Raw genomic sequence first — 435 nt, 5'->3', positions numbered from 1 at the left:
ACGTGCACCTCCAGCAGGTGCCTGGCGGTCTCCTCTATGGTGGTGGTCGAGGAGCCATCATCGCGGCGGAGGCTGCTGAGCACTTCGTCCACTCGGAGCTTCCGGGCCTCGCGTTTGTACACGAATCCCCATGGCTCCGAGTTTCCCACCTCCGTCACGAATTTCCGCCAGCTGTCGGGCTTCGCCCTCCGCACCTCCTTCGTGTACCTCCTCAAAGAAGAGAGGTAGGCACTCCGGCCGGAAACACGGAGCGGCTCAGCGTTTTTCCGCTGAAAGGCACGCCGTGCCCTATAGACGTCCTTTTTCAGGATCGTCAATTGCTTAGTCCACCACGGGTTGGACTTTCTAAAACGCCTCTTTCTGGGCATTGCCCGTTCCGAGGCTTCGATCAAGACTTGAGAAATTGATTCCGCGAAGCTCTCCACCCCCCCCCCC

Source organism: Odontomachus brunneus, unplaced genomic scaffold (genome assembly GCF_010583005.1).
Source record: "Odontomachus brunneus isolate Ranch 3 - 2012 unplaced genomic scaffold, Obru_v1 Obru_scaffold_112, whole genome shotgun sequence".
NCBI lineage: Eukaryota > Metazoa > Arthropoda > Insecta > Hymenoptera > Formicidae > Odontomachus > Odontomachus brunneus.
This window is presented reverse-complemented; position numbering follows the sequence as displayed.